The 23423-nt window shown below is 30.7% G+C and overlaps 1 protein-coding gene across 7 annotated transcripts in view; it reads left to right on the plus strand.

The window, feature by feature from the left end:
• unc-13 (protein unc13 homolog) overlaps positions 1-23423 on the plus strand; it is a 184946-nt gene that overhangs the window by 85061 nt on the left and 76462 nt on the right. The window lies entirely within an intron of this gene.

Raw genomic sequence — 23423 nt, forward strand, 5'->3', positions numbered from 1 at the left:
TGGCTAATTAAAAATGACGTGCTTCTCTGCGACTGGAAATATAATCTCTAAAACTAACTCTAAATTGTCAAAAAATCACACACAAGGTAGAATTTTTCAGTAGGAAAAGTAACAGCGAATAGAGGTACATTTATGACACATTCAAAATGTACGTCCGTATCTAAATAAAATACTAAATATAAACATTTTTTTTTTTCATTACACGGTTACCCTGATGACCTATCTCAATTATATTAATTCATTATTGTGGTTTAAATTATAGCTCTTGAATATTTGACGTTTTAAACCATATCTCCATCTCATACATTTACATATTCCTAGGACGTCTAGTCACGACCATGTGTACTTTGTTTTATTCTTGTTTACAATTAGGCCCATTTTCCTGTTTAACCTAAGTAATTTAATTTAAGCTTTCTTCGATTTCTGTTAAAGATACCTTAAATATCACTGTCCTTTTATACTGCAGTGGCGTACTAACGGGAGGCGTAGGTTATTCCGACCTGCCTCAAAATTCAATTCTATGTACGCCACTGACTGCAAGTAACGTTTAATTTTCATTTTACTTATTAGTAAAATATTTTATTTTCAATTATTAAGCAATAAATACAAAATAGTATATTAATTAAACTGCAGTAAATCGTAATTAGTTAAATGGTATACGAAACAAGCAGTTTTAAAACATTGTCCTAAATATATACAAATTATTCTTTAAGTTCGGTAAAATTATGATTTAAACAAATTCTATGATTAATATCTATTCTTAATAACTTGAGGAATGAATAAGAATTAGAGCATGCTAGGTGAATCATTCTGTATATCATTGTGCTCATTTGCGTAAAAAATAATTTCCACAAATGCCACCGTCGCGTCGCGTCGGTGGTACGGTTTTTAATTTAATTTAAAGTATATTATGCAGTATTGTTGTGGCTAGGTATGTTTATACTTTATACATAATACATACGCACATAAATATATATATATAACACCGTCTCATACGTCCCACACATATTGAATATGTATATTTTTAATTTAATCAAATTTTTTGTTTTTGTCTTTTATGTAATTCGTCAATAAAATTCGACATATTATTAATTATATACATGATGTGAAAACGTTGTTCATTTTTCATTTGTGTACCATACAATTACACTGATGACAAACTGCAGTTGTGTATACATCGAGCATCTGCATAATATTGTACATAGCTTATTATACATTCATATTTCCGAATACTGGTCACAGCGATGTTTTAATAATCGTCTCTATAAAAGCCAAATTTTGCCCAACACTATTTTAGTTTCGCTCGACAAAATTTAATCGTATATAATAATTTGCTCCAGACAGTGCGTAATACATAATAATATATAAAACTTTGTATTATTATTATTATTGTTATACCTATTCTAAAACCGTGTAATGGGGGCTACTGTTGGAAATAAATCAAGAGTAGGTAATTCCCGAAGGTGTAAAAAATGTAAAACCACAAGTTAGGTTTTTATGCGGACACCCAGATCGGTATGAGGTAGTAAATATTGCGATATAAAAATAAATATCTCTTTTTATGACTTTATGGTATATACAGTGGAGTTTATTAATATATTTATCAAGATGATTTTGAACCTAAATTCCAGATAGAACGTTTAGATATACACAAGGTAATCGACTTTGCCGCTGAGGAATAAAAAAACACCCACTGGCAATATTTTCTCCGCGAAAATACGCATTAAATATTATCTCGACTCTCGAGATGTACCAAAATAGCTCGGAATATAATAATAACAACAACGTATCGTCTACTAATACGACGTAAAGAGTCCTATACACGACGCTAATAGGTATAAGCAGCACATCTGCTGTAGCCGTCCACACATTTTACCTATACATAATTCTACGCGTAAAAAGGTAGACTTAACGCGGCCCCGGCTGTCGACTCGCGCATTTCAAACGCAATGTATATACTTTAAGCCGATATTTTTTTTCCTCCGCGCGATTATTATTATTTATTATCATCGTCGTTGTTATTGTACGCCAGCAGGGCAGAACGTCCAGACGATTTACAATTAAATTAATAATTATAATTATAATAATATTATATTATGATATTACACGCATCAGGCGTCCGGGGGGTCGTGCGTACATATTAATACGATGGTGTAGAATATAAATATTGTACGACCAATATACCACGACTACGCGATATTATTACGATGGCGATTAAAATGTCTGCGTCGTAAATATTCCGCGTCGTCCGGAATGCTCTTCGGTCGGGCCTGTAGGACGTGCAGCCGCCGGAATTGTCTCGAACAACGCCGTGCGATTCGTCCATTTACAACTGTCCCACCACTACTACAAAACCGTATACTTTTATTATTATTTTTTTTTTTTGCACTTAATGTGCTCTAAAAATTCTTTTAGGTCAAAAGATCCCGCGGACGACGATGTACGATATTATTATATACAATATAAATTGGCGCGCGTGCGCTGTGACGCGTCGAACTTTTATAATATTATATGTACCTATATGTCACACGAGTTCTAAACCCGAGTGCTTTCGTGAGTGGTGCCTCGAGGTCTCGGATCGCGCGTAGGTATTATTATAGTATAATCAAATATTTGATTTTTCCGCGATGATACTGTTATTATATATATATTATACGACGTGTTTTCAATATTATATTATACGAACGATACACGCTAAAACTGCCGGTCTCGTTGCCGACATTATCAATTATGAATTTAACGGTGCTGCGGAGATTATCGGCTGTTAGTCGGTCACGCCAGGGATAACCCATCGTCCGTCGAATTGCATTACAAGTATTGCATATATATATATATATATATATATATAGGTACTGTGTAGGTTTACATGCATTATTCATGTAGGTAAGTGCCATGGTGGTGCGATAAAAGTGCGAAAACCTGTATGAATCTGCAAGATTGTAGACTACAATTTGTTCATTATTTTTGAAACTAATTCGTTAAAAATTCGACCGCACGATTTCGAAATCATCATATTCGTTTAAACTCAAAAAATTCTACAATTTACAGTTTTGAGGTTTTCACAATTCGACATACAAATTTATGGCGCGTAAACTGCCATGTATAAATGTATAATGTAAGCCTATAATTGTAATGCAATTTTCTGTGGGTTAGGCCTAATCCCGGACAATGATTTATTTTTTTAAATCACGGCAAAACCATTAGTCATATTACTATATTAGATTAAAATTAATTGCTACTCGCACTACGTTTTGAATTAGGGTTACTGGTTTTTCAACTATTAATTAACATACTAATACACTATATATTATAATATTGGTGTCATCTGGCATCATGCATAATTATTCATATAATGTTTTATGCTGATACAAAATCTATACATTTATAAATAATATTATCGTGTGAGCGTGAGTGCAAAATCGTATAGCACGGGCGAGTTCGGAACCGTGAGCAGATAATGATTATTATATTATTATTATTACTATTATATAAAACGGGATGTGCGCGTGCGAGTCGATCTTTGGCAGCTTCGGCGCTACTGCGGCGGAGGGGCCAACAGGTGGGCTGTTACCTTTCGTGACCCGTATAGGTCCGCCAACCGACGTGTGTGAGCTGACTACTGTTTTCAACAACTCCGTTCGTTTCTCGGTTTATTTCGTGTAATATATAATAATAGTATGTCGATGACGAAAAAAAATGATAAAAGAAAGAATTTCTGAATAGTATCAAACACGAACGCGTCCGTATAAATTTAGTCGTCTGTATAATGATGGTTTTTGAAAAACAATGGAATGTGATTGGGGGAAGTTTTTTACGAACACGTATAATATAATATAGATTAAATAAAGACAGAATTCGATTGTAAAAGATTTACATATTTAGATGAACTTGATAGCGGTGTATGTTATAACCAAATAAACGAATTTATTATACGAAATATATGATCGAGTAAAAGGTTCCTCGTCTAATAACTATACAATTATCAAAATATGTCAAAAAATCAAATAATTCATTAATTGTCAGTTTGAAACGATTGACCCAACCATGTTTTTAAGGGAGAAAGCAAATCAGTTTTACTCAATAATCGATATCATAACTCATAATACTAAATATTATAATTAAACATCATCGGCAGAAAAAATTGGAAAATATTACAGCATAATGTCTCATTAGGTACCTATATCATAATTAGTAGATGTAAATTGATCATAAATATTATTCAGAGTAAAAATGTTCTCGTATTATATAAATGCAGTTCAAAATATTATTAAATTTAAGTGCGTTTTAAATCATATATGGAGCAATTTTTTATGAATACCTTTTAAAATTAACAACAGTTTTGTCATTCTATATGTTGAATCTTTATTAATATTGATAGCGAAATACCTGCGCATATTTTTTTTTTTTATTATTTCTTTTTAAGCTTCAACAACTAAGGTTATTAGCTTACATATTTAAATATTACTTCTACATTATGGTAAAATTTACAATACATTTTACAACATTACAATATAATTATTTTTTATATGTGCAATGTAGAAAAGGAAAAAGAACAAAGAAAAATACAAAATTATATTAAGTTGTACAATCTGGTTATTTTTTTTGAAAGGTTAGAATATTGTTAAAATGTTCATAATCTGGTCCAAGTGCTTCATAAAGATGTTCTAGAATGTTTAAGGAGGTTCTGGTATCAGCAAAATTGCGGCAGTGTAAAAGGACGTGTTAGAGGTTCACCGCAGGTTAAACATTGAACGGGATCTTCGTGTCTCATAAGAAAACTTTCCTAGTCTGTTAATTATGACTTCATGACGTCTCTTGGTAGTGAATGTCGGCCAAGGGTTGATAGAGGGTTTGATTTCTCTTAATTTTGTGTGTGATGATGATTTCCAGCGGTGTTGCCATTGTTGCAGCATCAGAGACTGTATTACTCCCTTGATATCTCCCAGAGAACAAACATGCACTAAGGCTACGAATTTTTGTGTATGAGATTGAGCATTATGAAATTGACTGTTGTGCGTTCAAGGCCGTTTGTTGTTCCTAAGATTTCTTTCGTTCTGTTAGTTATATGTCATCATACAGTAAGTTGTAAAATGCATGATATTTGGCAACATTGCACAGGTATAAAATTGATTTAGCAAATGGACTAACATGTTATGAAAAATGTTTCGTTTAAAAACGTCACACGCAATCGCATTCCACCTGTGTGAGTAGAGTAAAAAATACAAAAATTTCTAGAATTTTTCCAGTGTACTTTCATTTTATTTGAAATACTTTTACAAATGTAAAAAAAAAAATAAACTGCTATTTAATGTTATTATAGAGAACATCGAACGTCTTGTTGGCAGTAAGTCTTTACACAGTTGAAAGACTGAGTGGGTATTCAATGTATTTAACTTTAAATAGCACGGTGATCTCTAATACGCCGGATTATCTGAGAAGTATTATATTTTTTTAATACTGAGATGAATGAATAAGATCATTTAAACTAAAAAATAGAATCAAATCCGTTGTAATCTTTTCATTTCACCTATAATTTTTTTTTTTTTTGATAAGATGAAATGAATATAAGATAATTATTCTTAAAATGTATTTTAGATCAAATTTAATTTTATATTGGTATATACCTATACGATACATATGCATTAATGCATTATAATACATATTCAATATATTTATATAAGTAATATATTTGTTAGAATATTTTTCCATGTGTTATTATTATGGTGCTAAACATTACTCTAACAATTAATACTCAGTAAATTATCATTTATAAATTTCACAATATTCCATATTTCTCTGACGCGTACAACTCTTGGAAGTTGGATGTATTTTTGATACTTCATATTATTATATGATTATAATTTCCATAACTGCATAATATGTAGATCAGTGGTACTCTCTATGTAGCGTTGTAGCCCATTTACACATTTTTTATGGCCTGTGCAATAAATATATTATTGGACATATTTTCGTCTGTGTTCATAAGTATGAAAAACAATAAAAACACATAGGTATATTTGTGATTTCATGATATCCAATATCTTCGCTAGAAACGAGGTTTCGATTTATAATTGCATAGTTTTTATATTAATTAATATAACTTTGCCAATCAATATCATTAATGAAAAAGGCAAAAAATGTGAGTATTTTTAAAATGAGTACTCAGCACAATATTATAAAATCCTAGTTTTGAGGGCTGCTACCGTAGATAGGGACGATTTAGCACTGCAAGAGTGGATGTGATAATATTGATGTTATGTTTGAACTATTTTTTAAAAACTTTTTGCGCACAATATTTATACTAAAATGTATGTAACGATTTATGAAGATGATTGTCCCTTTGTCAGTTCAGCGGTTGGATGGAAAATCGTAAACTCGCTACCATCTACACAGTGTGCCATATTTAATTACATTAAGGAGAAAATGGTTTTGTATGCTTTCGAGTGATGAGAAATGTGATATATTTAAGGCGGAAAGTGTCGAGTATACATTAATACTCATATAATTATAAGAAGGTATAGTTCATGAGTAAATATACACATTTGTTCATTTACAATAATTACATTGTACGAGTCGTTCGGAATATAATACCAATTTTATAGTATGCGAATATCAGATAAAGTCATAGTCGTTAAAATTCATTTAGAATATCGTAAAAAAAAATTTAAAAAAAAAAAGTATTATAACAGTATCTACCTATATTTATTTTTAAATATTGTATGAAAACTGACCTCAGATTATCAATAACATTTGTATGCAATATGATAGCGTCAATAATAATAGTATAACGTTTATAGAGCAATCGATCACTGTTATACGGATCCCGTGATGGTAGGCTAAGTAGTATATTATGTGGCAGACGACAGCGCACATAATAATATATAAATTTGGCCAATATTGGTTTTTGTCTGTTACGCGGGTTTTTGTCTGTTACTTTTTTCTTTTTTTTTCACCGCATATACTTTATTTCCTGCATTTATTTATTTTCACAACATGATATTGTTATTATAACTGTTACCGATTTCCGGAGTAAATACACACGTGCACTATCTATTATAATATTATAATAAACCATCATCTACATCTGTGCGTAATGCGTAACTATATATACCTACTTACACGTACAATATTTATGTGCTCGAAGATATCATAATATTATATACGATTGCGGCCGCGCGTAAACAAAAGTATATAGGTAGTTAATATATAATATAGAAGTTCCTATATATATATACTATATAGGTTATCGGTGTCTCGACAAAGTGAATGCCACTTTTCCGATGCGCCATCGCGATAAAGGGATAATGTTATTTTTTTCTCGTTTCTATGGTATAGACTATAATAGGTATATGCGATCTTTTTTTTCATCAACCCGAGTGCGTAATCCTGCAGTGCATTCATGTCGAGATCACTGTATACAGTAGGTACCTATACAATATGTCAATATGTATATGTATTACATATTATACATCATTCAATATAGTTATAAATATGTGCATGTATACAAACTATATATATATATATATATATGTCTCCCGCACCTAAATATATAATACGTCTTTCGTCGCTTCTTCGAATCGGTAGTAGTGTTTATTGTATTGTATCAGATAGCGTAATGACGAAATTACAAAAAAAAAATATATATATATACTTTGAACTCAATTTTTTTTTTATTACGCTGATTTCCATCGCTTCCAGGTATACGTATAGGTAGCGACCGGAGCTCCCCACGAAGTACGTACTTTTGCGCGTGGATATATTATTATTATTATTGTTAACTAACACCTCGGTGGTTCTCAAAGACTGCCGTATGCTATAATAATGCAGCCGTATATAATACACCTACTCGAGTATCTACATTATATTACATACAATGTATAATAATATATAGTGGAAAAAGTGGTAACGCTTGGTATAACAAACGAACGGGTGAGTGCGTTTTAAAGAGAGATAAGGAGAGTGAGAGAATGAGACAGAAAGAGCGAATAAGAGGTGTTATGTATTATTAATATAAATAATAACATAAACGTATTATATAGACATTTATTGTTAACAGTATAAATCGTAATGACGTACAATATATTTCTACTCGCTAATAACCGATGGACAGTCCCCACCGATCGTAATATGATACTTATGATTATTGTTAGTATAAACAGTATAGGTGTAATATCATATAATATAAATGCTGAATATGCAACAAGAGGGAAAAATAGAAATTGAGAATGAGTCTGATATAATTCATAATACACAAACACACACATTCGGTACGTGTGGGCAACACAAAGATAATGTTATAAATTAGAATAGAGTGTAAATTATGTACATACATACAGTTGTGAGTAGTATGTTATATATTTTACATTGTATACGCGCGAAACGCTTTAACAGATCGCTCTCAATCGGACGCTGCTGAGGTCAGAATACGCGATTATGTATAGTCATCGTGGACGTTTTTCGATAAAAAGTTGTTGCGATTTCTCTCTGGTCCCCTCTTGTTTTCTATTATTGCATAATTGTAAAAATTATTATGATATTGTATGTATAGATTAGCTGTCGACAAACAGATCGCGATACTCGGACAGCTACAGATTGGTATAAAAAATAATACTGCAGCCTATCTGCATAGGTCTGTAGACTAAAACAACAAATAAAGAGGGGTGAGATAGGATGGCCCGTTTTGCGTGTTACTATTAATTATTATTATTCAAAGCCATTTTATATTTTAACGTATACGATGCATTATAGATTTATTATTTTTTTCGATGTTTGTGTTTTTTTTCTTATTTACTTATTCGCTCAACGCGTTTGTTTGATGTCTCAATCGATTATTAGATTTTAAGCTGAAGCGAAGAATGACGTATTGGTTTTACAATGTGTACAATGTGTGCGTGCTTTTTTTAAAAAAATCAAATCATATTTTGAAACGAAATGTTTTTCTGAAAAATGTGCATTACAAGTATCGAAAATTGAACCAAGGGCTTAATATTTATAAGCCTTTATAAAAGTAAACTTTCTATATATAAGCTAAGTAGTTCAGTTGAAAATTCTTGAGTTATTCCCTGCCGATTTCTATTATATACACTTTATATAAACTTAAAATTATTATGAATAATAAGCTATTGTGGTTCAATACCCGCTATTTTAACATCCAAGCTATAAAATTAAAAATATTTGTATTTAATATACTGACATAAAAATGTAAAAACTTAAAACTCACAGGATGCGAAAAAAATAAATATTGATTTTTTTTCGTTTTGTAAAAATGAAGTGATAAAAGTACTTTAAAAAATATTGTTTTTTTTAAAACACAAACAATGGCTAAAAAATATAGGCCTCTTGCTTTAAAAATAAAATCACTTTGTATTCTTTTACAGTGTACACCCATATCTATATGTTAAGCAAATTTCAGAGCTTATATCGATAATCTAATAACAATATGTTTAAATATTTTCAACAGTTAATATAATAAATTCATAACTGACTTCTAAGATTTCATTAAACTTTTTTGTATAATATAGCTGTGTATGTTTTTCATATTATATTATGTTATGATGGACGATGGTACCTACAGTATAATCAATAATAATATTATACAATACGTCCATTCGTTTCTTCGATTGTTATCGCAGCAAGTCGCAACATTCAAAATAAATTATATTATTACACTCTGATTAAAATGATTTACGTATAATATCGAAACATATCGAAATATATGTATCGTGAAACGTTAACGATTTAAATTCATATAAGTACAGTGTACAGATATATTATAATAGTTATAGCTACATATTTTATGTCATTTCCAATATCTATACATTTTAAAATGTGGTCATTAGTTTTTGTACTTTTTTTTTTGTTTTTCAATGAATTTAATTCACCTGATATTTTAATACTATATACACGCGAAATATTATTTTATGTAGTCACACAAAAATAGTTCATAATTCTCCAGTAATAGTTTTTTAATAATATCCACCACAGAAATGCCAACTTAATGCAATATAATGCTCACAGGAAACAATTATATAGAGCTTATGTCTTCAGCCTACTCTGTCTACTAATTTGCATTTAGTCCTTCAAAAAATATCATACACGTAATTTTTGTGCTGGGATCGTAGTTTTAATTTATTCATAAAGTTCCTTAGATATTATGTCCCGCCAGGTGATTTGCCCCGCAACTATGCGCACCACCGATTATGTGTATTATATTATAATAAATGTGCTGCAGAATTGGCTACGGTGAAGTTCAGTTTTCGTGTTTTCCCGCGTCGGCTATATATACATTATACAAAATGTAATAGTATAAGAGACGGCGGGAAAACACGGTGGACCATTCTGCATTATAGTCACGGGTGCACTAGGATTATATAGAGACACCTGCACTATCTTACAACGGTCACAACTGAAGCATAGTTAACGGATCATCACGTATAATACGTAGAATTAGAATATTATACTATATGATAATTATACCAAAGGATACAGGGACGTGGATCAGGGAAGGGGGCTTCCCATGAGTCCCTCGAGTTCCTACAACCAGATATAGGTACTACTATTGATTATTATAAATACTATAAAATATTATATATTTACCTGTTCGTATAAATCAACGGGATGGTCCATTGTGAACATTATAAAACACCTCCCCCCTCCCCTAGATCTTTTTCGCGTGATCGATTCATATAATATTCAAACAGTTGATAAAGACGCTATAGTTTAAAGTATGTGTAAATATACCCATTTAATACTATAAACACAAAGACTTCAAAAATAAAAATAAAAATAAAAATTGAAATAAAAAACGACATGACCTTTAACAGAAATTGTGCACATGTCCAATAAGATCGTATAGCTCATAAAACACAGTCTCATTTCTCGTTTTTACGATGTTTAAATGTAATAGAATCATTATTAATGTTATTTTTTTCTTTACTTCTTACGTTGTTTCGTTAATAGATTGTATAAAAACGATTTCAACCGCTGGCAGAGTTTATATTATTCCCTGGCAATAATAATTGTTACTGTTGTATACGAGTGGACATAATATATATTTTTATACCTCCGAAAAGTTAATGACGTACTTTCAGAATAAATCGATTAAGAGTTTCCTAAATGGAAATAGAATACTATACTAATGTAATACGTTTACGTACTACTGATAGAAAAAAAGCGTAAAAAAAAATCGTATAAATACCAAATTCGAAACCGCTTTTTCGTCGACCAAATCTGATCGGAGATTTGAAGGTAAAAATATACAAACGAACCAATTATTGGTAGCGAAGACAATAGTCAATATTTGTAGGAATTACGATTATTTGAGTAAAATAACAAACTCAGATTTAAAATTGAATGATATAAGTCAACAAACATCAAACCAGCTTAACCGGTTATTATAGTGGTTGTATAAGACTACTATGTAAATAAAATATTACAGTGTGAACCATTATTGACTTTTAATCTTCTGTTTGCGTTTTTCCAATCAACGTGAAACACCACTGATTGCACTCACAATACGTTCATATTTTTTTCGCATAGGTTGTCAACTAAAACTGAACCATTATATAGAAATATAAACATTTGAAATTACGATTTATCGTGAGATTTTATGTTATGCGTGTATGCATATTTTATTTAATGATATGAATACAACGGGCCAGTCAAATATTACCTTCCAAAAAGTTCGTTATTAGTGAGGTATCGCGATGTGTTGGAGGTGTCGAGTTAAAATGTTGTCGTTATAAAAGATGCTGTAGATTTAAAACAGTAAGAAAAATATGTTAACAATATTATTTGAAGCGTGTCTTTTTTTGTAGAAGGCTGTACCCAATCCTCAACATTTTATGAAAATTATGAAAAAAATCTTATGGTCTATGAAAGTCACTGTGAATACAAATTTGTATAGCCGTACGAGAACCAAAACCTGTAATAAAATCTCAGCATCAGTATGCTAAACTTACACGGGGAGACCCAGATAAATCAACTCTGTGTAACCACCCCTCCCCCCAAAATTACGAAAATTCTGGTTACACCACTGCTGTGCTACCTGTATATGGTATATGATGTATATAAATATAACACAACACGCGTTCATAAGCAATAGGTATACGTTTGACGAGTTTCTGCTAATATTTTGATTTTTTTTTTTGAGTATTCCTAATACGTCGTTCGTATATTCCTCGATAAACAGAATATAGGTCAGTGAGTCAAAAATTACTTTCCGAAAAGTTCGTTTTTAATCAGATTAGTCGTGCCGTACTGCAAAGTATAGTTAAGTTACTGCAGTATAGTGCTATATCGTTGTATGAAGAATTGTGCAGATTATTATAACAAGTTTGAAGTTATAACCTATAAGAAAAATATATCACCCTTAGTGTGAGGTATGACTATAAAGTCTTGAATTTTGCAACCTGCAAAAACGCGGCTTAACTGCATGCGCATATTATCATTGATTTATACGCGTATATATATTATTATTATGTATTTATTATAATAGTCTGTGTATAGTTACAAAATGTATATTATTATTATTATTATACGTATATAGATTCGTGCGATTCGTACAACTGCGTGTTGTGTATTTGCATGTACTTAACAAACGCTAACAGCTATATTTGGTATATGTATATTTGTGTGTGTATTACCTTAATATTATACGTTCAGTGAAATAATGCTAATAATATGTTTATGATGTGTTTCTGCTGATATCTCTGCAGTTTTTGGTGCGTATCCCTAAAACGTCATTCTCGCGTCGTCGTTTACGATGGCAGTTTCTTCGATTCGCGGCGAATAAACAAATGTTGCACGGAACTATTATTATTGCAATGATAAAATATGATAATAATAATATACGAAATGATATATATATATATATAAACGGCGTTACTTAAATATTATTATACCATAAACGCACGTATAATATTGCATTAATATTACAATATACGCGCGAGTATATAATATTATGATCTCAAGATGTGTTCCATAATATCTAAAATATTATTATTATTATACCGTCTTGCGTGTAATAGGTAAACTATATTGCCGGCATAATAATAATATAATATAATTCCAAGGAAGTGTTTTATTCGTGCAATATTATTATTATTATATCGAAGGTTTAGGTTTAGGTTTCATTAGAATATATAGTAAACATTATGCATTCCAAAAATATGTCGTTACTCTATCGTCCCGTCTTCGATGTTGTAGTACCACAGAATGGATTAAATGTATACCATCATACCGGTATACGTACTTATACATTTATGATCACGATGTATGAATATAATAAACGTATATAGTGCGCTTTTTTCGCCTTTTCGCCTTTTCGCCATTAATAGTCGTGGTAATATCCTTGGACGACGATAAAAGTGATTATTTTATATTATTATTTATATAAAGTTATGGCTGGTAGAATTATATTAAGAATTTATAAATCTTCGTGTGTCCAGTTATTATTTCGGTATAACGCACATATAGAACCATATTTCTATACCCATAATTTTGAGTTTTTGTTTTAAATAATAAAAATATATTCCTATAATAGTGTAAATTATTATTAATTTTATTTTTTATTGAGTATACCATCCGAAAGGCAGCAGTTAACCGACAATATTAAATCCATTTATTTTTCAAACCCCTCGTCATCTCTACGTTTTAAACGTATACGCTTTTAGTTTAATATTTGTATACCTATAATATATTATTAAATATTTATTCATCGACATTTTCTGAAAAAGTTTTGTACTTAAGGTAGCCAAGTAGGTAGTGGAAAGAAATGTAAACAGGCTTTCAGTGAAACAATTAAAACCAATAACAATAATTTCTATAAAAATTCGTAAAATTTAGTATTATCATTATATTTACAATCAAGTTGTGTGAAACATATCTCGAAAAATACAGATATTATGGTCCACGTAAAAATACAAATCATTATGCATCTACATTTTTGTATATAAAATATCGTATGGTCACATTTTCAACGCATTGCAAACGATTGCGATACAGTTATTTATACACTACGAATTTCGTATAATTTTGTGTTATTATGAAGTTGTGGTGTCTCGTAGTAGTGATTTTTATTCGTTGCTATGCACCGAAAAAAAATTACGATGATGCAATATAATATTCAATGTAAGGTCCGATTCGAGTATTATACCACGCCATTTTTGTCACCGCTTTTTTTCTCTACAATGCAAGTCGTCATTTTAGGACTTTAAAAAATGTGTCCACAAATAAAATATTATTAAACGTATATTCGTATAATTGCAGTATCATACGTCCCAGCACTCCTAGTTGAACACCACAAGCATTTTTCGCGGTATTTTACGTTAATATTACCACACAATATATATTTACATGATATTTACATACGAAAAGGTCACCTGTATTATAGGCGTTGAAGTGTTCGAAAAAGTTTATTTCAATTTTTAAAACATTTGTATGTTTAAATGCGTGAAAAAAGTACACGTGGCGCTATATATAGTCTAACACTGTAAACATAATATAGCTTACTTAAGAAAACATCGGCCATTTTATTTTTTCGTGATCGACCGATTAAAAGTATAATTATTTTGTGTCACGAATACGAAATAAACGCAAAACAAAGTGCGTATTTAAAACAAGGGTCGAATAGTATAGGGTTTTCATAACGTTTTGCATTAAGTCGTGAAGTGCTGGCTAAATATACATTAGTATTATTTTACTGAACAAAAACTTTGACAATTGTAAATGATCTTAAACGTATTATTTTGGGAGTTTATCTGAATAAATGCGATTAAGATACAATACGTACATAAACCGTAACCGATGCGTACCGCTCGTGTCTATATATTATATCTATAAGTATTTTATAATTAATTTAACTGAAGTATAGATCTTATTTTGTTGTTTACTTAACAAAGAAAATGTACAACTCAATTTTTACACGCACCTATAATTCGTATTTTGTCATTGATAAGAAGGACATCGTATAATGAGTCAATAGATAAATATAAAGTTTCGAATTATTTCGCTTTTCTCTTCGCACAACAAGTATGCTGGCTTCTCGAAGAGTTTCAAGCTATTTAAATAATTTTTGTTGACAAACCTTAAACTCGGTTTGTAGACTTCAAGAACATCTGTCAAATACTAATGGACTGCGCATCAAATAATTTATTCAAAGGTCTTTAGTCTCCCGTTAAGAAACATTTTAGTTAGTTTTCATTCGAATTTTCCATATTTTCCAATCACTAAATAATCAAATTAAATTATTCGATTTTCATTTTTGAAATGAGTTCTGAGACAGCGAGATCTTTATAATATTATAGTTGTTGTAAACATACATCCGTCATGGGAATTTTATTTTTTCTCGCTATTTTTAACGTTATATGCGACGTCTGCAGTAAATATTTACACAAGCCAAAAATATTGTTTCTGTAAGGGATAAAAAAAATTTTCATTAAATTGCTTAGACGCCACGAGCAAATTATATTAAAACAAATATGATATATATGTATAAACGAACCCTATAAAACACAAGCATGAAGCAGATATTATATTACTTTTGAGGTAATAGAAAATGGTGAGATTTTTCTAAGACATTGTTACCAGAGCCCAATTTAGGAATTTTGGAGCCCGGGTCAAATTTTTTAATGGGGCCCCAAAATTAATTATTATCTAAATTTTAAATAATCAACTTAAATTATAAATGTAGTCTTTATGCTATATAGATTTGTTATATTCAATTTATTTAAGATTATAAATCAATTATACCATAATAATAATATATTCCTAATTTTAAAACTGAAGATCGACATATATTTATTTATTTGCATTTTTTTATACTAGAACATAAAGTTCATACAATATAATGTATCGTGTATACTACACTTTTATCGCGATCGACCAACAGTCCAATAAAGATCGACTGATTGGTGACGCTTCTTAATTCCTGATTTTGATTTGTAAAAGTTTTTTAACAATTTAGAAAAAAAGTTGACAATACATTTGTTTTTGGTTATTTTCGATTGAATATTTGTAAAAAATTTGGAACGGTCGCGACGTTTAGACGCTGTTTGTAAAACCGTTTTGACGCAGCGTTTGAATGCCGCGTCTAGTGTCGACTAACCGCAAGGTCCGGACGCTGTAAGGAAAACGTACCTTAATTACTTAATAAATATTAATAAAAATGAAACGATGAAATTAAAAATATGAATATAAATAAAGAAATGTAATAAAGTGCTTTTGACCAACTTTATCTTAAAACTTATTAGCTTATGTTATCAATTAGAAAATAATTTATTATAAATTCCATTACGATACCTACGTGACTAACGAAACTACGTAACCAATAATACCATACAATTATTTAAAAATGCCACTTTAATAATTAAATATCAACAGAGGCTCGGGGCCCCAAATAATATCGGGGCCCGGGGCTGCAGCCCCCCTAGCCCCCCCCCCCCCTAAGTTGGGCTCTGATTGTTACGAAACATTCTCGAGGTTCAGGGCATTATATACAATACCACCCGTCTTATACGATATGCTACTGGGCCACACAAAATACATGGACGTCTTAATATTTCATTTTTAACATTATTTTAATTACCGACTTATGCACCAGTTACGCGGCGAAAAGACGTTCGGGTCGTTACAGTGCGCCACCCCCGTCGCACAACGCTATTTTAATATAATAAAATAATTACACTATATACTGAATCCTAATTAAACCCTACTATTATAGTTCGTTGTTGCTGTTGTTGTTGTTGTTATTGTTGTTGTTGTTTTTGTTGTTGTTGTGCATTTCCCGAATAATCCGACGGTAATAAAATAATATATGCGACCTAATATAATATCATGTGTTGTTTTGATATTTATCACAACGCCCATTTACGCAATTGCGTAAATTAGAGAATTAATTATAAAATGCATTTAATAATATATTTACCTGCGGGATGACTGCATATGATTATTATTTTCTTAAAAACTTAGAAACAAAAAAAAACAGTCGCTATAAGTTTATTTTTTTTAAACTATGAATATTCGGCATTGACCCGATTCCGATGGAACCGCGTTTAAGGGATACTAAACGGTTTCGTTTTCAATTATTTTTATTTCGCGTTATATGATTGATTGTCTACCACCAACGTCGCCCTAGGCCGCCTGTCGGTAGAAGTTGATTTTAAAAACGCATTTTAATACATTATTATTATTATTATTATTATGACTATTATAAAACGTTGGCTGTGACCTGGTATTGACATAATTTTAATTACCACGAACAATATAAATATAAATATTACACTGGGCGCGAACGTTATAGAATTCAATAGGAACTGCGTAGTTGTACACATCTGACGAGGAATTTTTTTTTCATTTCAAAGCATAAGTAATTATATTTAATGCTCACAAAATATTATATATTTTATATTGTCTGGGTGGGTGTGTGTGCGCGCGTGTTGGTTTATACTCAAGCGCCGAAATTTCCACAACGGAGGAGGAGCTCTCAGCTGATGGAACGTTTTCTGCGCACGCGTATCCTTCGAGCTCGAGTCATCAAATTGACTTTGTGAATATGTATATATATATATGTCATACGCACACGAAAAGGGTAATACGCGAGTACGGGACCTATCTCTCTTTCCATGCAGAATGATATAATATTATGTACAATATGTACATGTCATCTGCGAGAGAGAGAGAGGAAGAGAAAGACATGTTAGAACCATTTCCATCATATAAGTGCGACATATGCGCTCGCGTATTATTATGCTTATTTAAATAATATTGTCCCGTAGTTAAATCTAAAAAAAAACGTACCTAATATTATGACATTCACCGCGTGTGTCAAATAAAAATTTATTTAAATGTACGACACAGAAATGATATCATATCATTATTATTATTATTATTATTGTTATAGTGAGAGAGAGTATATTATAATATTATGTAAACCTAAATGTATAATGACATTGTCTGACTCGTCTATCTAATGTCCCAGACGATCCGTGAGATGCGTTAAATTTGTTTTCTTTTTCAAGATTAAGCATCATATATAGGTGCCTACGTTTTCTTTTACAATCAAATAATTTTCGCATTATATGCTCAGGATCCTATTATACACGAAAACGTGTTTCTGGCCAACGACGGTTGCGCGCAAACTCGTCGAAAATGGGATGTAACATTGTGCGAACTGCTCCTCCGAATCAATCATATTTAAAATACCATGTACAATATACATATTATACATTATATTCACATTTGTACATATAGCTTATATTTATTCCATAGAAGACGGAAAGGAAAATAAAATAGGTCATGCGTAGTAGGTATACCTACCTATTTTTTTTTTTTTTTTTTTTTTTTTTTTTTTTAGAGAGAGAGAGTGTGTGACAATCATATAGAATAAACGTCTTTTCGGCTGAACGACACAATTTGACATGTGTAACACTTCATTATAATAATAATAATTATTACTACGCGACAATCTAGCATAATCGTATGATATAGATTTTGCATAATATATACTGTGGTCTCGAGTCATAAGTTTCCATTCCCGCGTACCAAATTTACCATACTTTAACTGAAACTGTAAAATTGCAATATATACATATATAGGCACTATATAATATAACCATGTAGGTGAAACCTGCTCGTACGGATCTATTATGGTAATATGACATTTTAGCGCGATACGATTACAGCGAGGCACGCGCGTTAAGTATATAAATGTATAATATACCGTAAAAGTATTTATGTATATAATTATACGCATAGACTGTAGTGCAGTCTAACGGCCCAAGTATTCATATATTATATATATATATTATATATATATATACAATATATATACATAATAAAAACTATAATACTTACCTGTGTCATAAACTCATAATTAACAATATTATTATCAACGACCTCGAGCAGATTTACTTTGCCGCTACCGAACCCCTATTTTACAGCCTGCAATGTATACATGTATATAGTATATATTATACGTATAGATCTTTTACTCTCTTCAGGCCGCAACGTAGGAGTCTCTAATTTAACTTTCAAAGTCCTTCTCGTCATCCCTCCAAATGATTTTTTTCGTTTTTCCTTTATTTCGTTTTTTTTTTTTTTACCATCCACAAACAAAATTACGCCTCCAAAGTCCCTTCACTCCGCTCGTACTGTGACCTTCGTGATAACTCTCTGATCTAAATGAACAACGTTATGCAGCCCCGGTCCCTCCGTTCTTCTTTCATCGGAAAAGCAAAAATAAAAAAGGGGCAAGAAATGTTGAATACAATGCATTATGGCGTACGGATATACGTATATATATAAATGCATGAAATTGTTAAAATCCCGACTTAACTAGATTATTTTTATTTTATGGATTTTACCTTATACTTCCATCGTCATCATAAACCTCCGAATAGGAATTGAATATCGCAGCTGATATTTTTAATACACGTCAATGACGAATTTACTCCATCAATCTCGTCGATTTTGAACAATTTAATTATTTTAACTGTAAAAAATACAATTAATATAATAATGTATGTATTGATTAAACAAATATTTTACTTTACAGTATTTTATGTATCAAAATATGAAAATTAATACTTTATTTAGTAAATAGCTGTTATTCGGGTAAAAAATACCGTAATTGCGCGTTGCCTATCATACAATTTAATAATACCACTTATTATTTACATATTTAAAATGGCTAACACTTCAAACAATGTTTGATAATTGATAAATAATTTATTTTATTAGTATAAACAAAAAATATAAACTTTGCACAAAATTACGGTATAATATCATTAAAACAATAAAATGAAATACAATGAAACGTCATATTATACTGTATGAGGGTAGGCCAATAATATCAATAAATAATATATTATATTCACATAAAATCAATATTTGTATTAGTAACTCGTAGCAACGAAAGTTACGACGGATGGACGGACATACGAACACGATGAGAGTTTTACGATTTTATATTCTCTACGTCGTCGGTCGAGTAGAAAAGTTCAATAAATAAAAAATAAAACAAATGTTGACACCATCTGTATAGCCATCTGTAGGTACCTATAATATACGAACTTATACATTTTTTTCAAGTAATTTTAACTTAGTACAAAAACTACCTCTAATCGTGTCTCATAAGTTTTTTGAATATCTTATAAATTTATGATGAATTCGACTTTATTTATTATTGACTAGTGCTTTGAAACCATTAAGCAATGACATAAAGTGGTTTTAAAAAAATAATATTTATACATTTTTTACACATAATATTTTAGGTATAACGCACACCAATAAACATTTACACCTCGATAGTAAAAAATATAAGCTTATACCTAACAAAATTATAAAGTTTTTTAAAAATTTTTACTTATGCAAATATTATATTCAATCTGTTTACAACAAAAACAATAAGAAATAGGGATGACAGATATTAATAATTATGAAGTCAAATAAATTATATTGTTTAATAATTAAATATAAAATAACAATTTAGATTATTTTTTTAAAATACATTTTTGGACATCAAGGCTTGATATCTTTATATTGCTAGGTATTTTTTTAAAGACATTTCAAAACTTTAAACTTTATAATAGATAGTTGTTAAATACATTAAGTATAACATGTATTTATTATATCAATAAAAGCTTAAAAAGCAATTTCGATAAAAAAAAGTACCATCTTTAATATTTGTATAAAAAAAAAAAACAAAAAATTCCGTAAAGGGTTATTAAAATTTTGAAAAATGTTTTCAATATTTTATGACACCAGCTACTTCATTTAGTCGTACATTACAGTGGTGTCATTTACATTTCACAGAATGCTACGAATTACAATAGTGTGCATTTGCATCACATAATTGTTTTTTAAGCCCATGTAAATATATGTAGATATATTGTCATTTCACCAGTGATTCCAGAGGTTTCGGTATTGATTATATTATTTGTATACATGTATACAATATTCATCGTATTGCATCCCACTGAAAAATTCAAAACGACGATGGTACGCCTCACGCAGCATTATATTATTATAATATATGCACATATTGTATACATTGTACTTATTATAGGTAGACGTTATTGAGTGTTCTTCGTGTTCGCTGTTATTTCATGTAGGTACAGAGCCCGTTGTTGCAGGAATACATGTCGGAAACGTCACACGTACATAATTATCAACCTCGTGTATCTCATATTATATTATACCTACCCACCCACCCACCCTTTTCCCCGCATAAGTACATAATAATGTAATCTAACCTTTGAATAGAATTTTTTCACTCGGCACCACTTACCATAAACTTCCGTTTTATGGAAGTTTGAGGTTTCACAGTGCTATCGCATGCATTATACATAAAACCTGTGTAGGTAATATACATATAATATTATGTATAGAGCAGGTATAGTGACATTCATTAGTGGTTTCCAACACGCTTGATAATTAATAAACATACAATTTATCATAAAATTAAGCTGACGTTAAATATATAGTTTATTAGATAAATAAATAAAAACACGAATTAGACAAATAAAATCATCGAATAGATATATTTTAAACGTATTATCTACGTGTTTTCTCTTGCAGAAATTTAATTAAAAGTATTCTATGAATATTAGCAGTAGTCTAGTGGTATGTAGTTTTGTTTTTCGAAAAAAATCTATAAATATTAATGTACTATTTTAATCAATAATGGTTTATTTCAATAAATTAATAATAATCTCCAATTTTGAGTGTGTAGTGGGTACCAACCTACCGCGTTTTAAGCTTTAAATAATGTATTGAACATATTTATACTGGTCAAAACTGTTTGCGGGTTTTCTAAAGTTAATCAACGTTTTTGAAATTCCTTATGAATTCGACAATAATACTGTCGTACTGCTGTAGTTATTTTAGACGGAAAACTATGGCCATAAATAACACCGAAGTTATTATTATTTTTGTCGTAAACAACCTATCCATACGTAACAGATAACAATCATGTGGCAAAAACTTTAACGGTGCATTTGTATTTTACTTAACAAGATTTATACGCAAAGTTTATCTTTATTTAATATTAGGTATATGCGGTTGTAACAAATGAAACGGTATTTCATTTTGAGCACCTCTATAAAGGTCAGCTATTAAACGTTTCGAACACATAAATGAAATCCGGCTAACATATTGATGCTATTTAAAAAAAAAAACCCTTTCAATATTACAACTTATTTTGTAAGTTTCAGATCAGAAGAGCAAATTATAACGTCATATCGTTATTCCTCGAAACCCATTATTTTTATTCCATTGATACCTTGACAATTCGTGCGTACCTATAAGAAAAGCGTTTTATACGGTAAATATAATAATTAATTAGTGGCTGGTAGATTTCTGAAAACTATTAGCATAATAGACGTTTTGTTTTAATTCAATGAAAGAAAGAAAAAAACGTCAGTGAACACTTAACGTTCAGTTTACTTTTCTGAAATTTCACTAAGGGAGTACTAACGCAATACGCCGCATTTGTGCAAACCAATCACATTTTTTTGTTCGAAATGAACATTATTAAAACGACTCTGACATTATTGAACGACTGTGCACCAATGTAGAATGTATATATATTTATATATATATATATATAATATATATATATATAATGTAATTTCATTGTTTTCGATGACATCTGTACCGTATGGTAGTGTGTGACTATTGTGTGCAAAAATAATCATGGATGTTTAACGAAACATTTTGATCGTCGCCCTGCCGTTGGCTGTAACGCCCACACCGACTCGACAGTGTCGATAAAAATTAATTAAAAAGGACAAGTGTAAATGAATTAGTAAATTAACATACGTATTGTAGAACAGTTATGTAATAGTATGGTTAAAGTTTGCATCTGCGTTTCCGTACCGCACTACCACCGATGCGTGTACAGTAATATTTACGCGGTATCTGGTATTCACGGTATCTGGACGCGCTATAATAATATTAAAGTACCTATATAATATTTAAAATTACATCGCGACTATATTAGTGTGCATCTGCGCTACATATTTGTCAGTGGCGGATTGTCTCTTTCTTTTACGAACACCTCCAGTAGGTCACAGGGTAAATGCCATTATCATTTTTCAAACAAGTTCTTATTACTGCAACCATTTCAAAATCGAAATCACGTGGGACGAGTGATACCTGAACCTGATAACTGAGTTCTGGTTTGTGCCGTGTGCCCGTGGGGTGATGTCTCCGGTCGACGTCGATTTTTCGAAAAACTACACGTTGTTCGCAAACCCCTGCACTATAATATCTAGGTCATCGCCAGCTACCGAACTTCGACATCACCAAATACAAAATATGCTGTTGTATAATAAACGGTTGTAAAGGTGGGTTTCCACCACACCCGGTCGCGGAAATCCTTTGCTGTGACTGGTCGGTTAGGTTAGGTTACCACATAGGTTACC

Source organism: Diuraphis noxia, unplaced genomic scaffold (assembly GCF_037042655.1).
Source record: "Diuraphis noxia isolate RWA-SAM2 unplaced genomic scaffold, SU_Dnox_SAM2 contig0005, whole genome shotgun sequence".
NCBI classification, from domain to species: Eukaryota; Metazoa; Arthropoda; class Insecta; order Hemiptera; family Aphididae; genus Diuraphis; species Diuraphis noxia.